The following is a 16,142-nucleotide window of genomic DNA, read 5'->3' on the forward strand; positions in this document are numbered from 1 at the left end:
TTTGCTACTCCAGATTTTTAGAAAATTTCCATTTGCCTGGAGTACCTTTTTCCATCCCCTCACTTTCAACCTGTGTGTGTCTTTAGGTCTGAAGTGAGACTTTTGTAGGCAGCAAATACATGAGTCTTGTTTTTGTATCCATTCAGCCACTGTATGTCTTTTGACTAGAGCATTTTGTCCATTTACACTTAAAGTAATTATTGATAGGTATGTACTTACTGCCATTTTGTTCATTGTTTTGGGGTTGTTTTTGTAGTTCTTTTTGTTCCTTTCTTCTTTTGTTCTCTTCCCTTGTGACTTGATGACTCTTTAGTGTTATGTTTGGATTCCTTTCTCTTTGTGTCTGTATCTAATATAGATTTTTAATTTGTGGTTATTATAAGGTTTATATATAGCAATCTAAATATATACATAATTAATTTAAGTTGCTGATCTCTTAATTTCAAATGCAGTTTAACAACCCTGCGTTTTTACTCCACCCACCACATTTACTGCTTTTGACATCATATTTACATCTTTTTGTTTTGTGTATTCCTTAGCTGCTTATTGAGGATATAGATGATTTTACCACTTTTGTCTTTTAACCTTCCTTCTATCTTTGCACGTGGTTGATTTACTACCTTTACTGTATATTTGCCTTTAGCAATGAGCTTTCTCCTTTCATAATTTTCATATTTCTAGTTGTGGCCTTTTCTTGTTCACTTAGAGAAGTTTCTTTAACATTTCTTGTAAAGCTGGTTTCATGGGACTGAACTCTGTTAGCTCTGCTTGTCCGTAAAACATTAAAAAAATTTTTTATTGGGGTATAGTTATTTTACAATGTTGTGATAGTTTCTACTGTACAGTGAAGTGAAGTAGAGTTCCCCATGCTATACATCAGGTTCTCATTAGTTATCTATTTTATACATATTAGTGTATATATGTCAATCCCAATCTCCCAATTCATCCCTCCCATGCTTTACCCCCTTGGTGTCCATGTTTGTTCTCTACATCTGTGTCTCTATTTCTGCCTTGCAAACCGGTTCATCTGTACCATTTTTCTAGATTCCACATATATGTATTAATATACGATATTTGTTTTTCTCCTTCTGACTTACTTCACTCTGTATCACAGGCTCTAGGTCCATCTACGTCTCTGCAAATGACCCAATTTCATTCCATTTTATAGCTAATATTCCACTGTATATATGTACCACATCTTCTTTAACCATTCAAACTGTCACTGTTTGCAGATGACATGATACTATATATACAAAATCCTAAAGATGCCACCAGAAAACTACTAGAGCTAATTGATGCATTTGGTAAAGTTGCAGGATACAAAATTAATGCACAGAAATCTCTTGCATTCCTATACACTGAAAACGAAAGATCAGAAAGAGAAATTAAAGAAACAATCCCATTCACCATTGAAACAAAAAAATAAAATACCTAGGAATAAACCTACTCAAGGAGGTAAAAGAAAGACCTGTACTCAGAAAACTATAAGACACTGACGAAAGAAATCAAAGATGACACAAACAGATGGAGAGATATACCATGTTCTTGGACAGGAAGAATCAAAACTGTGAAATGACTATACTACCCAAAGCAATCTACAGATTACTGCAATCCCTATCAAATTACCAATGGCATTTTTTACAGAACTAAAACAAAAAAATCTTAAAATTTGTATGGAGACACAAAAGACCCTGAATAGCCAAAGCAATCTTGAGAAAAAAAAAAAAAATGGAGCTGCAGGAATCAGACCCCCTGACTATACAACAAAGCTACAGTAATCAAGACAATATGGTACTGGCACAAAAACAGAAATATAGATCAATGGAACAGGGTAGAGAGCCCAGAGATAAACCCATGCACCTATGGTCAACTAATCTATGACAAAGGAGTCAAGGATATACAATGGAGAAAATGTATTCTCTTCAATAAGTGGTGCTGGGAAAACTAGACAGCTACATGTAAAAGAATAAAAGTAGAACACTCCCTAACACCATACACAAAAATAAACTCAAAATGGATTAAAGACCTAAATGTAAGACCTGACACTATAAAACTCTTAGAGGAAAACATAGGAAGAACACTCTTTGACAAGAAAGATCTTTTTTGACTCATCTCCTAGAGTAATGGAAATAAAAACAAAAATAAACAAATGGGACCTAATGAAACTTAAAAGCTTTTGCACAGCAAAGGAAACTATAAAAAAGATGAAAAAACAACCCTCAGAATGGGAGAAAATATTTGCAAACGAATCAATGGACAAAGGATTACTCTCCAAAATATATAAATGGCTCATGCAGCTCAATATCAAAAAAACAAAGAGCCCAATTCAAAAATGGGTGGAAGACCTAAATAGACATTTCACCAAAGAAGACATACAGATGGCCAAGAAGCACATGAAAAGCTGCTCAACATCACTAAGTATTAGAGAAATGCAAATCAAAACTACAGTGAGTTATCACCTCACACCAGTTACAATGGGCATCATCAGAAAATCTACAAACAATAAATGCTGGAGAGGGTGTGGAGGAAAGGGAACCCTCTTGCACTGTTGGTGGGAATGTAAATTGATACAACCACTATGGAGAACAGCATAGAGGGTCCTTAAAAAACTAAAAATAGAATTACCATATGACCCAGCAATCCCACTCCTGGGCATATACCCAGAGAAAACCATAAATCAAAAAGACACATGCACCGCAATGCTCATTGCAGCACTGTTTACAATAGCCAGGTCATGGAAGCAACCTAAATGTCCATCAGCAGACAAATTGTCCATAAAATTTTGATCTCTCCTTCAAATCTGAATGAAAGCCTTGCCAGGTATTCTTGGTTGCAGGTTTTCCCCTTTCATCACTTTAAACATATCATGCCACTCCCTTCTGGCCTGCAGAGTTTCTGCTGAAAAGTCAGCTGATAGCCTTATGGGAGTTCCCTTGTACATAACTTGTTGCTTTTCCCTTGCTGCTTTTAATATTCTCTATCTTTAATTTTTGCCATTTTAATTACAATGTGTCCTCTTTGTGTTGATCCTGTCTGGGACTCTGTGCTTCCTGCACCTGAATGTCTGTTTCCTTTCCCAGGTTAGGGAAGTTTTTAGCTCTTATATTTTCAAATATGTTCTCTGTCCTTTTTTTCTCTCTCTCTTCTCCTTCAAGGACCACTATAATGTGAATGCTAGTGTGCTTGATGTTGTCTCAGAGGTCTCTTAGACTGTCTTCATCTCTTTTTTTTCTTTTTTCTGTTCAGCTTCAGTGATTTCCACTACTCTGTCATCCAGCTCACTGATTGGTTCCTCTGTGTCATTTAATCTGCTAGTGATTCCTTCTAGCATGTTTTTCATTTCAGTTATTGTGTTCTTCATCTGTTTGGTTCATCTTTATATTTCCAACTCCTTATTAAAATTCTGACTTCTCACTCTGTTCATCCATTCTTCTCCCAAAAGTCCTTTGATCATTTTTATGATCATTACCTTGAACTCTTTATCAGGTAGATTATCTAATCTTCACTTTATTTAGTTCTTCTTCTGAGGTTTTGTTCCATCTTATTCCTTCATTTGGAACATGTTTCTCTGTCACCTCATTTTGCTTAATTTGTTATTTTTATTTCTATGTATTTGGTAGGTTGGTTATGTTTCCTGACCTTGAAGAAATGGTTGTGGCTCTCTCTTGCTTATGAGTTCTTCAAGATCATGGACAGTGTTTTATTCATCTTTGTATCCCCAGTATCTAAGATAGTGTATTATATATACTAGGTACTCAATAACTGACTATTAAATGAATTATTAAGTGAATTAATAATCATTTTGGGGACTTCCCTGGTGGCACAGTGGTTAAGGATCCGCCTGGCAATTCAGGGGACATAGGTTCGATCCCTGGTCCTGGAAGATCCCACATGCTGTGAAACAACTGAGCCTGTGCACCACAACTACTGAACCTGAGCTCTAGAGCCCACGAGCCACAACTACTGAGCCTGCATGTCACACCTACTGAAGCCTGCACATCTAGAGCCCGTGCTCTGCAACAAAAGAAGCCACCGCAATGAAGAGTAGCCCCTGCTCGCCACAACTAAAGAAAACCTACTCGCAGCAATGAAGACCCAATGCAGTCAAAAATAAAAATTAATTAATTAATTAAAAAAAATCATTTTGGACCAGTCTTTAGGCCACTGGAAAGCCTTCTCTAGATCATGTTTTGAGAACTACTGCCATAGTAGCATGTCTAAGAATCTTAGTTTATTTTGTTTAAAGCATTCTCTGGCAGAATAAATAACTCACATAATCTCAGTCACAATTTTATCAATATAGATATTAACAACCATACTGGGTCCAACTGTTACTTCAGTTTTGTACATAGAACTCCATAGGTCTATACAATTTATTCTATTGGAAAACAGAGTGATCTTAAATTAATTTTTAAATTTTACACAATTAAGTAAAATTGAGACAAGGCCTAATACGTTTTAAGCTCAGAGGTTTCATTTCTACTTTCATTGTGAAGACAATACATACAATACATACATCTTCTACTACCAGTTCTTCAAGTCACAACACTTAAGACCAGAGCTAGATTAAAAATAAATAAATGGGCCAGGACTCCCACTCCACCCACAAAATAATCCAGGCAGGAAATTCCTACTTGCCCATTGCTCAATCTAACCTTGCTAAAGAAAGAGACCTTTGGGTGGGTAAGTTCTTATTCAAATGAATTCCTAAGGATGGTGCTCAGTAAGAGATCCACCTGTCTAGAAAAGACCCAAACTCTGTGTCACTCATAATGGACCAATGTGGAATCCAAATAGATGACAGAGCACAGCATCTCCTAGGTCTTCCCTTCCTCCTCAGCCCCACTGCTGTAATTTGTGCAGACTTTAGAGGCACAACTTCCTCCTCCATGGATTCTCTACTCATCAGTTCTAAATACTACATCAGGTGATCTCAGTTTCTTCAACTACCTATCTGTTGATCTCATGGTACTCTGTCAAATACGCTTTTTATCCAGAAATAATGCAGCTGGATTCATGGCTATTATTTATGGACCACTATGGGCCAGCCACTATGCTAAGCACTTTACAAATCATTTACTAATTTAATCCTGCCAGCAACAATACGAGGTAAATATTCTTTATTATTATCATCCTCACTTTAGAGATAAAGCTGAAAGAAGTTAAGGTCCCTTAACTTCCAGGCTGGTGCTTGAACATTATGTAACACTGTTGTAGCAAATGTCACCAAACACTTTACAGCCTTCATTCAAACAATTAATCGTGAGACAGGCTGGGACCTGGGACCCTTTGATACAGTGCTGCAATACTTGCACTTGGACAAATGTCTCCTTGAGCAACAAAATCCAAAGAAACTATAAGAGACTAAAAATAATTGTATGCATGTGCAGTTGGGGCAAATTAAGGACAAGAAGATATAAAAAGACCAAAAAACCCAACTGCCACTTCTGAAGAGCTGGGAGCAAAAACAGGGTGTCAGTAGCAAAAGCAGGGTACTGGGAATGCCCCCTGCACTCAACACCACCAAAGGGGTGGACAAAACTCCTAAGCTACCCCTTCAGCTCGACCCATAGACTCACCAGTACCTACCCTCACTCCATATAAGGAACCAGCTTGCCCCCACCTCGGGGAGCAAGCAAGGGAAACCATTACTTGTTTTCACTCCCTCCTGCAGCTGCAGGAGCCCCAGTAAAGCCTTCCCTGAATTTCTGGTCTGGCATTTAGTCAATTTCTATTCACTGGGGGAAGGCCAAGAACCCTGGTTGATATCAATTTCCTTCAAATTACCTGGGCATGGGTCCCTGCCAGTTTGGCAGCCCATGAGAACTTCCTGGATTAATTCAAAGATATATTAGTCTCCAACAAGTCTATTACCTGAAATTCTATAAACCTCTCTGTATGACGTCCTACTAGATTATCTATTAGCTGTATTTTTCCAATGTTTATTAACTGATGAGAAATGCTTTATTTGTTTGCCTGTGACAAAGCTGCATATCACAGTAGTTTACCTTGAACAGTACCTAGTAGTCAACTAAAAGATGTTTGATGATGGGGATATTTAGGAAAGCTGCTTCAGTTAGCAGAGCACAAGGTCTTGCATCTTTGTGTACTTATAGGCTTGGCAGGTGTAACTGTAGCCATGATGAAGCAGAAAAGAAATGCCTAGAAATGGGAATGGGCCAAGGAGTTTTCTTTAAAACTCATTCTTTAAAACCCTGGGAGCTTTATAATAGATAGTTTATTTTTAGATATCTTAAAAGGGCACTATGGTCAAGTCAGTTTTCTTAACAAACTCTGGATATGTTTATTAGAAGATGGAAGATAGTTGAGAGAGACGAGAGAAAGAGAAAAGTTGGTGATAGCCAGAAGAAAGGGAATAAAGATAGAAGAGGATAGCCTATTGGTACAGACTAGCTCAAGAATGAAGAGAATACCTACTCTGCTGAGATTGATTAGGAAGAGGAAAGAAAGGGTATGGAGGAAATACTTACAAAAATAAGGTAATTCCTAGGGTGATGGTACTCAATGGTCTCTCTTCTCTGGTGCAGTGGGGAGAGCTGGATGTACATTGTTAAAAACATGGTGGGTTGAGGAGGTGGAAAGAGAAAAAATTTAAAGATAGTTGCTGTGGATTGGAGGAAGCAATAGTGATACTGATTTATAGATGATAGGTTGTGGCTTTAGCTAAAACACACAAATTTGTAATGAATTATGGCTAGGATTTTCTTTCACAATGCTATGTGGACCCTGAATTGTAGAAATCTGTGAATTTGTGACTGGAGGGAAATTAGTAGACTAGGAAAGGGAAAAACTGACCCAAATACTAGGTTTATTAGGAAGATCAATTAGAAAAGACCTACGGTCTGAGGAATCAAGAAGGGTTGAGAACCTGTATACATTCATTCATTCATTTTACAATCTTTTATTGAGGATCTGTCACATATTAATTGTCTGTTAACTTCTTTAATACAAGGATGAATAAGATCCTGCCCTGAGTTAAATGTTAACAGGTGGCAAGGCTGTCACTAACTGCTATGGAATACATGTATACAAATATACTTTGGAAAAGTTGGTTCTAAGTGGTGCCAAGTCTGTCTCACATTCAGACAATAAGAGAAACAGAGAGAAAAGCTTAAGTTATTCAGACAGTAGGTAGATCCAAACAGTCAAATGATATACAACAGAGAATAACTATTGACATAAATAGAGGACAAAGGTGGTGACAAGGTGAGGGTTTGTGAGTGGTATATGATCCTGAAGGAGATGTTTGAGATGTAGGAGATATGGGAGTCCAGGCTGAATCTGGCCATTGGAGAAATGCCATTCCTTGAGGTTAGAAAAAAGATATAATTTGGTATGGGGATTAAACTCTCTGGGCTTCCTCCATCCCCTTTCATTCATCATATGAATTGCAGGTACCTACCTAGAGAAATTAGCTGAGGGAGTCAAATGAAAGGAGTAAAAATCAATGGCAGGGATCCATGTCCATGTAGTTTGGTCGACCTAGGGCCAATATTAATATTTTTATTGATGTTTTTGAGAGAATGAATCAAGGCCTATAGATTAATTTGATGAACAACACAAAGATGAAAAATACTTGACTTGTGTCCTTGGAGATTATTCACTTTTTAGGTGTTTATTGCCTATTTTCTTCAAACTAGATTCTAAGTTCCATGAGGGCAGGGACCTTGTCAGTCTTGTTCATTGTTGTTTTCCCAGCACCCAGAACTGTGCCTGTACATAATAGTTGATCAGTAAATTGTTTTACATTGATTAAACAATAGCAGTAGACTGTGATAATTGCTGTGATACCAGTATGCACTGGTGCTTTGGCAGCAGAGCATTAACTCTGCTTTGGGGGTTGGGGAAGCTTTCAGAAAGAAGGTGGCATTTGAGCTTGAAGAATGGGTAGGACTTTGTGAAGTGGAATGGAAAGAGAAGAGTCTTCCAGAAAGGTTGGAACACCATAAATAAAGGCAAAGCATTATGAAACACATGGTATGTTTGGGAGATATTGAAAAGTTTATTTTTTGAACACAGATACTTTAAAATGTACTTAGTGTCAGTGGAAAGTGAATTTCCTTCCCTACAAGTATACCTTACTTTATGGAATAGTTATGAAAGAAGGACCACAGGGAAATGTAAGAAAATTAAATTACTTTAAAAAGAATTTGGAGTGAAATTCTTCTGTCATGTGGATAAACCTGCCCACAGTGAATCGCTCCTGAAAAGCTTTTCCTTCCAAAGAGGACTCATATATGGCCTTGGTGTAACTTTTTCCAAGAGGTTTATTCAGGAAGTATGAAGAAACTGGAGAGTTGAAAGAAAAGGTAATAGAGGCTAATGCTTCTAAAAACAATAAAATACTAGAAGGATCAAAGGTTTATTATCATTTAACGCGAGGAAGGAACACAATAAATGTTCAGCATTTAAGGACTATCACTAATCTAACCTTTCATAAAAACAGTATAGTGGAGGTGGAACCTGCAGACTTTTAGTGAACATCTACTATGGAACAGGTGCTTTGCATTCATTGCCTTACTTAATCCTCGCAACAGTCCAGAGAGACAGGGATTACCACTCTCCCTTTTATAGATGAGGTAAGAGAGGGGCAGAATAGCTGGGTAAACTACTGTGGTGGTAAATGAAACTGAAATCAAGGCCGACCGTGAAGGTCATTGTCTTTCCCCTACCCTATGCTGCCTCTAACTTAAGAAACTTTTTAATTAGAGAGAAACGTTCGTTATTAATATGAAACATAATACGAAAGAAAGGCATAGGTCTCCGTGTGTGTGTGTGTGTGTGTGTGTGTGTGTGTGTGTGTGTATGTGAAGTGAGTTCTGGTCCAAGTCCTATTGCACTGTGAAGCAATGTTCCCCAAATAGCCCCAGGCTTTGGTGTCTATAATCCATCCATTATAATTAACCCCAGGGTTAAGGTATTGTTTCTAAAACCTGATTAAAATGCAAATATGTAACCTGAGAGGACTGACGCCATCTCTCAATTACAAACCTAGGAGCTGGCTCTTTGAGAACTTGACCCGACTAGTCCAGTAGTCGGGAAAGGCGGGGATTGCCCGGGCATCCCTGCAGGAGAGGTCCCCAGGCACAGGAAAGCAGGTGAGGGGTGGATGTCTGGATTGGGGGAGTCACTCGGTGAGATCGCAGAGGTTGGAGCTAAGCTAAAAAACAAACTTGGCCCTCTGAACAATTCTCTGGGGAGGGAGCGAGGAATACACCTTACCTTCTTATTCCAGGACTCTTTGGGAATCCCATAGACAGTCTTCCGAGGTTCACCATCTTCTAGCCCACGGCTCCCCCCGGGGGTAGACCCAGGAGCAATTAAACTCTGCCTGTGCAGCCTATTCCCCGCTCTCTGCCTAAGAAGCAGGGTCCGCAGATTTAACCCTTTCCCTCCAGACTCCCGCGCTCCCTCCCCCGCACCGTGTGGGCGGCTTGGCGACTGGGCATGCTCAGTCGCCGCCCGCGGTGTGCTTCCAGGGAAACCTCCGCACTCCCTACCCGGGCTGCTCTCTGTTGCCTCCTTGCCGCCGGCCTCCTGGGGTCCATCCCAGCTTGCTCTGCTCCTAGCGACCCAGATTCCTGCCCCGCCTCCGCCCCTCCCGCGCCCGCAGCCGGTGCTGCAGCCGCGGCCACCCTGGTCCAGGCTCTGCGCCGGGGACCGACCTCGTCGATCGCCGCGGTGGAACTTGCAGCTGGAGCCCTTGCGGAACGCGGAGATGGAGACCCGACTGCCGCACGCCAGGACCTGCTGAGCTTCTGCCGCCGCTGAGTCCATGTGAGTAGCTGCGTCCAGGGGCGACCCAACAGGAGCGGAGGGGAGAGGGGCGAATGCCCTTGAACAGGAGAGAGGTGGCGGCGAGGACTTTTGGCACCGTGAGAGCTGCGCTGTGTATGGGGCGCAGCAGAAATGCCAAGATTGTGGGCAGAGGGGGCAGGAATGAACGTGCATACTACTTCGGTTCAGGGGCTTCGTGGTCACTCAAGACCGTCATCTGTTCTCCCATCTTGACCCCCAAAATGAACACCCGGGGGATACAGGTCTGCGCGAGAGGCTGCATCTTGGCCGGGGCGCGGGTCACGTAGTAACTGAACGCCGAGGGCTCTGGAGGAGGCATGCCTGGCAGAGGCCAAAATGGGAGGTGGGGACGAAGGTAGGCCTGGCCCGGGCGAGTGGCCTGTCCAGGTCCTAGGGTCCCCTGCCCCACGGCCTTAGGCCTCTGGGGCAGTGCAGGACTTCGGATTGGCGGACCGCAGAGCTGGGGGGTCATCAGCGCTGCGAACCGGGAGGAACTGAGGGGCTGGCGCGCGGTGCCTCCTCCTACTGCCAGGTTCCCCTCACTTATTGGGGCACCTTCTTTCCCAGGCAGGTAGAATTGAACAGGCGAGTGGGGCGCCACGGCTGACAGAGCTATTAAAAGCAAAACAGTGAAGTGTGGTGGTGAGGCGTGCTGTTGTGAGTGCCTTTTTTTCCCCAAGTGTGAGTACAGAGTGCCCCTATTCACCGTGTTTCTACTCCACCTCTAAGTAGCGAGTCCGGTAACACACCTTATGAATATTTCAGGAACGACCTCGCAGGCTCGGTTGCTTCAGATCAAGTTTAATGAATATGTTTGTCAGCTTTTCTGCTTGCACAGGCAGGTGGAAGCCCCGTGCCTCAGCTTTCCAAATCTCATCCCTTCCCTGTACCAACTAGGAAAAAGACGCTAATAACCCCAGTGAGCTTTAGATGGGTACCATAAATTAAGTCTGTCCTTTGGAGAGAAGAGTCTTGGGCAGATATCCAGGCATTGTTCTGCATCTCTGCAGTGTGCGTGTTGTGCCTGGAGCTTGACAAACCGGAGCTGCCAATATGGTGGAAAGCAGGTAATGTGCTTATGTTGGAATAAACGTCTTAATTCATTATCATCTTACGACACCAGGTAGTTACACAGGCTTAGTCATTCTCTCCCTTAAAGTTGAATCTGAGATCTAGTTGAAATTTTGAAGAAGGCAAAATTTGTATCCCTCTATACTGGGGGGCATCTATCTTTCCTAAATTCTTTCATGGAAATAAGAAATGAACGTCTTTTCTGTAATCACTGTCAAGAACACTGAAAGAACACATTAATGTAAGGAACTTTCAGGATTGGAGCAAGCTGTAGGGCATCTTTCCTTACACTTTAGGTTATAACTTCCATTGCACCATCACCATTAATCAGTAAACCGACACACACAACAGTTAATACTCTAAAATGGTGCTCCTTTGCAGAAGAAACCTGCTTTTTCCTCCCTTAATGAGACAAGGTATGTCTCTAAATGACCTGTGAGGAATTCCTCTGTTAACCAAGATTTCAAGCCTTCAGGATTTACATGATGCTGAAAAAGGCATCTCTCTTCTCTTGCCAGCCCATACACAGTGAAGCTGAAGCAATTCAGTTTACAGATGTTCCACATTTAGAGAAGACTCTTCCAAAAAAGACCCACTACAGTTACACCACAGGCTCCACCTCCACCTGCCAGGCTGCTTCTCCCCAGCCTGTTAGTGAGGACAGTATGTCTCACTGTGCTTGATTAATGAAGAAAAGGAATCCCAAAATGAAAGACATTTATTTCCCATATTGTGTTTCAAAATTAAATTTTCAAAAAATTTTAATTATTAATACATAAAGACAAGGACTTAATTCAGGCATAGTAATGACTCTATGAATATCAGCTTTCCAAGAGATTTGGGGCAACATTACAGTATTCTTTGTGCTGAAATTATTGATAGATGGTATTAGAAGGGAATTCTATGAAATTAACAAGATAAGTAAAAATTTTATATAATAAACAGCATTTCCTAAAGTATGTTACTGAGATGCTCAGAAAGTAACCCAGCTGCATTAACAGACATACAATATGGCCAATTGAGAAGTTTGCAGAGCTTGGATACAAACCTCCAGGTGCTCCAAAGAAGCATTCCTTGAGTCCTCTGAGAATTTTTAAAGAGTCATTGGTAGAGCTGCCAGATTCAGCAAATAAAAATACAGGCTGTTCATCAGTTAAATTCGAATTTCAGATAAGCAATGAATAATTGTTTTTAAAGTCTTTTTTTTTTTAAAGCCAAATTTACCTCCTCCCCAATTGTGCTTTAAACCAATGGTTTTCAAATTTTGCTTTTTTTTTTTTTTTAATTAATAGACTTTTTTTTTAAGTATTTGTTTATTTATTTATTTATGGCTGTGTTGGGTCTTCGTTTCTGTGCGAGGGCTTTCTCTAGTTGTGGCAAGCGGGGACCACTCTTCATCGCGGTGCGCGGGCCTCTCACTATCGCGGCCTCTCTTGTTGTGGAGCACAGGCTCCAGACACGCAGGCTCAGTAATTGTGGCTCACGGGCCCAGCTGCTCCGCGGCACGTGGGATCTTCCCAGACCAGGGCTCGAACCCATGTCCCCTGCATTGGCAGGCAGATTTTCAACCACTGTGCCACCAGGGAAGCCCAATAATTGTTTTTAGTATAACTATATCCCATGCACTGTTTGGGGTATACTTACACTAAAAACTTTTAAATTTGTTGTTCATCTGAAATTCAGTTTTGACTGAGCAGCCTGTATTTTATCTGGCAACTCTATAGTCACTGGAAATTTCTCATTCCTCTTTTTGGGGTCACTATGGTTTGAAAAAATAAAGTGGGGCAGAGATCATATGCTCTTCTGCAGGCAGTCTGGGACAAGCCCAGTTCTGGTTCTAGCTATTGAAAACAACTCATGCTTAAAAGTGAGTACTTTCGGGCTTCCCTGGTGGCGCAGTGGTTGAGAGTCTGCCTGCTAATGCAGGGGACACGGGTTCGAGCCCTGGTCTGGGAGGATCCCACGTGCCGCGGAGCAGCTGGGCCCGTGAGCCACAATTGCTGAGCCTGCGCGTCTGGAGCCTGTGCCCCGTGACGGGAGGGGCCGCGATAGAGAAAGGCCCGCGCACCGCGATGAAGAGTGGCCCCCGCTTGCCGCAACTGGAGAAAGCCCTCGCACGAACCGAAGACCCAACACAGCCAAAAATAAAAACAAATAAATAAATAAATAAATAAGAAAATCCTTAAAAAAAAAAAAAAAAGTGAGTACTTTCAGTTCAACACACCTCAGCTTGCTAGATTTAGTGAGAAGTGCCAAAACATACAAAGATGTGTAGGGGAAGTGGGGGTGGAGGAAGGGATCTACATCATAAGATACAAGACTTGCAGGGTCCACTCTAGGAGCCTGGGAAGGACACTGAATTCTGCTGAGCAGCTCCAGTCAGGGAGTGAGATGACCGGCAGTTTTGACAGGTCTGGCTTTGAATGAGAGAGTAAGATCTTATCCTGGGAGGCAAGGAAGATAGAAACCCATGGCTTTATACCTAATGGAGTGGAGCTGGAAGTTGATGGCCTCAGTTAGAGGACAGAGAAGCCTGCTGAGGATGAGGGAAGAGAGAAGGGGATTCTAAAGGACGTTACATAGTTGCTGATGGGAATGGAAGAGGGAGGTGAAAAGGGACAAGTGCAAGGATTGGTAACTGGTACTTGGGTGAATGCATCTCATTGCATTTAAAAAAAACAGTTGGTCTGCCCTTTGACTAATACCCAAAGGGCTCCTTCACTATTCTGCTACCATCCTGGTTTCCTCAGGAAAAAAGCATCATCAAACAAATAGTTTTATTACTTTTATATAAAAGACGGTATTTAAATGTAATATTTGAGATGCTGATCAATATTCTGTTGCTTTGGCACAGATTTCTGAAATAAGATAAGCAGATGTTTTGGCTTTAGCAAATCTGTTGCTTCAAATAGGAAAAGATACTAAATTGCAATCATTTTCTGATTTAGTCCAGCTGTCTTTAAGGAAGCAGATTCTGATGATGGAAAGAATGTAGATTTTACAGAAATAGCACTATGTGAAAATGACCATATGCTTGTAGTACCAGAGAGTACCTACTGAGAATGTTCCAAATGCAATTAATTCCAAAAAATAGCACACCACTTACATTTGTGTCTCTGAAGACCCAGTGGGTATTTTCACTATTGATCATTATAGGAATTTTCCAGGGAAGTGGAAGATCAAACCACTACAGAAAATCTTCATTTTCTGAAGATTCCACTTTGCCAATCTCAAGCAAATGATGATAGAGTGCCATTCTAGATTGCACTTCTGTCAACAAATCTAGTTATCTCTAGGGACCATCTTCAGACGAGCCCCATATGTTTATCATATGTGTGGTTAAATTTCTACTTCATATTTTACAATAAGTTTTTAAAATCATAAAAATAACTCTCTGCTAAAATGTATAGTGAAGCAGTTAATTTGCGACTTTCTTATCAAATGATTATTCCTTAAAATAGAACAGAAAACACTTCTATTTCAGGTATTTGTATTTTTCCTTTTTGTAGTGTCTGCCAAATATGTCCTGCCTTATAATTCTGATAGTACATGAGAAAAAGAGTGATCAAGGACATATTGAAGTTGCTAAAATCTCAAGGCAATTAGACTATAGTTTTTATTTTCAGCGAAGTTTCATATGGATATGACTTATTGAAAAAAGCCTTACTTCAGTGATCTCTAATGACAACTTACGTGGACTGTCACCCAGAGAGAGCTTTAACTGAAATTGTGTGCTCAATTCACATTCTAAGTCTTCAGTAAATACTTTGAATTTAAAGAATCTGAAGACAGCATGTTTTTGCATCCCAGGAACTTTTAACCCTCCAGCTCACTTATGCTGACCACGAGCAAGTCTTATTTTACATCAATTTCTGTGCTATAAAATGGAAGATATGCACATTTAAAAAGAGAATATTGTGTTGACTCCAATCATCTATGTCTATAAAATAAACATTGTGTTCTAAAGGATAAATAACTCCATTCTCAATGTAATTAGACAATTTCTGTATTGTCTATGTACTCTCTATAATGTTTCAGATGCCATCAAAATAATTCACAATTTGCTGTGTTTGATTTTTTGCTTTTTTGTTACAAAGCAAGATGATTGTGGTAAATGCTTAAGGAGAGCTCATTAAGCCTCTTTAAAAAATCAGTTTCAAACAAGCTAATGACTGCAGATTCAAAGGTCTTTACATAGCTTTTAAACATAGTTTCCATTTTAATTATTGGGATTGGGACTTCGTTAATTAGAATGCGTGGTATAAGAGCTTATTTCAGCTGCTATAACTCTCAGTCCTATCCCTTGTATAAGTAGATCGCCATATGTTTTGAAGCTTTCATTCATGATGAAACTAACAATTTATTTATCCCACAGCTGCTTTTTGGTTTAGCAGATATCATCAATGATATCATAATCTCTGTTCCCTAATTGTTTTTTACATTACCATTTGGCATTATAAATATTTTAAGTATGAATCAGTCTCTGGAATGAATTTACTATACAAGTACATTTCTTCCTTTTCCTTCAGAAGAAGAATCAGAATGCTCTACCCTTCAGTATTTGGAAGCCAGATTTTCTGAAGAGTCTATATTCCAGTAGAACACTTACATTTTAATTTCAGATTTTCTTTGGTCTTAGAATCCATTTAAATTAGCAAAAATCTTAAAACAGTTATTTTTAATTGAGAAGTTTTATCATACATTCTTTAAAATGGTAAACATTTATCAAAGCTGTTTCAATTAAAATATATATTATGCACATCATTAGTCAAAACAATTATAAATATATATTCACCGAACATAGGACCACCTAAATACATGTGTAATGTGTATGTAGCCCAATATGTGAACCAGTACATGAAAATCAAGACATAAAATAAAAAGTTTGGGTTATAGTTTTTGCTTCACTAAAGAGTTCTGTGCTGTATCAAATATTTCTTCTATTATTCCTTTAAATTATAGATAACCTACAATATTTAAAATAGAGCCAGACTCATCAAATTTTTACATCTACTCTATCCTTCTGGGACACATCTATCAATTAGACGAGTAATCTTTGTAGGTGAGATGCAGAAATGAGGTCTGGGATATGATCTAATAGCTGGATTCATCAGCTGTAACCAAAGAATGTTTACAGGTGTGAAAGCCACATAGGAGGTGGTTTCTGCTGGCCTCCTTCAGAGCTCTTCCCTTGACCCTGACATTTCTACAATTTTATCAGTGACTCAGATACACTTAGACCATACAAATAT

The 16,142-nt window shown here is 40.1% G+C and overlaps 1 protein-coding gene across 4 annotated transcripts in view; it reads left to right on the forward strand.

Moving 5' to 3' along the window:
• The first annotated feature begins 9,401 nt into the window (after positions 1-9,401).
• Positions 9,402-16,142, forward strand: part of ELMOD1 (ELMO domain containing 1) — a 104,998-nt gene continuing 98,257 nt past the window's right edge. For 2 of the 4 annotated variants that reach the window (XM_057552065.1, XM_057552064.1), the window contains exon 1: positions 9,402-9,798. The gene's annotated coding sequence lies outside the window, so the exon portion shown is untranslated. The remainder of the gene's footprint in view (positions 9,799-16,142) is intronic. The other 2 variants (XM_057552062.1, XM_057552063.1) reach the window with 1 other exon arrangement.

This window comes from Balaenoptera acutorostrata, chromosome 9, assembly GCF_949987535.1.
Source record: "Balaenoptera acutorostrata chromosome 9, mBalAcu1.1, whole genome shotgun sequence".
Classification (NCBI taxonomy): domain Eukaryota; kingdom Metazoa; phylum Chordata; class Mammalia; order Artiodactyla; family Balaenopteridae; genus Balaenoptera; species Balaenoptera acutorostrata.